Raw genomic sequence first — 645 nt, forward strand, 5'->3', positions numbered from 1 at the left:
CTCAAAAAAAAAAAAAAAAAGAAAGAAATGCAAGAAATAGAGTGTTTTAATCCATGTTATCTTAAACCTTTTTTATTTTCTTTGAGTCAGAGTCTCACTTTGTAGCCATGCCGTCTAGTAGCATAGGCAAAGCCACCTAAATTCACAAATACTGACTGTCCAGCCACCAAGAGGCCTGAGCTTGCAGGCTCTTGGCTCAAACAGCTCCTGCTTGATCCCAATCATGTCTCCCACACCACCTGCTCCCAGCGCTGCCCAGACCCTCTTGCTCTTTGGTGGACGGATGTAACCACTTCAGGGCCCTCCTCCTCCTCACCAGGTCTGGCTGCCACACTTTCTCTCCCAGACACATCATGGAGCTCTCATCCTGCTGACTTTGTGCTTTTTTTCTACATCTGTATGGTGACCCTAAGTAGGTACGCCGCCGCCATTTTTCCTTTCCCAAGTTTCTAACATGTTGTAGATACGTACTACTTAGATTAATACATTTTCTACTCAAAAATTATAGAATCTCCTTTATGAAGGAAATCTTTCCAAACAATAGGGAGGCAGATTCCAGTTTAGTATAGGAAAGAAAACAAAGCAAAACAACTTTTTTTTTTTGAGTTGGAGTCTCACTCTGTCGCCCAGACTGGAGTGCAGTGG

General features: G+C 43.3%; 1 protein-coding gene across 1 annotated transcript in view; it reads left to right on the plus strand.

The window, feature by feature from the left end:
* FBXO10 (F-box protein 10) overlaps positions 1 to 645 on the plus strand; it is an 85,621-nt gene that overhangs the window by 79,164 nt on the left and 5,812 nt on the right. The gene's annotated exons all lie outside the window — the stretch shown is intronic.

This window comes from Carlito syrichta, unplaced genomic scaffold (genome assembly GCF_000164805.1).
Source record: "Carlito syrichta isolate Samal-C Ts95f unplaced genomic scaffold, Tarsius_syrichta-2.0.1 Scaffold316346, whole genome shotgun sequence".
Classification (NCBI taxonomy): Eukaryota; Metazoa; Chordata; class Mammalia; order Primates; family Tarsiidae; genus Carlito; species Carlito syrichta.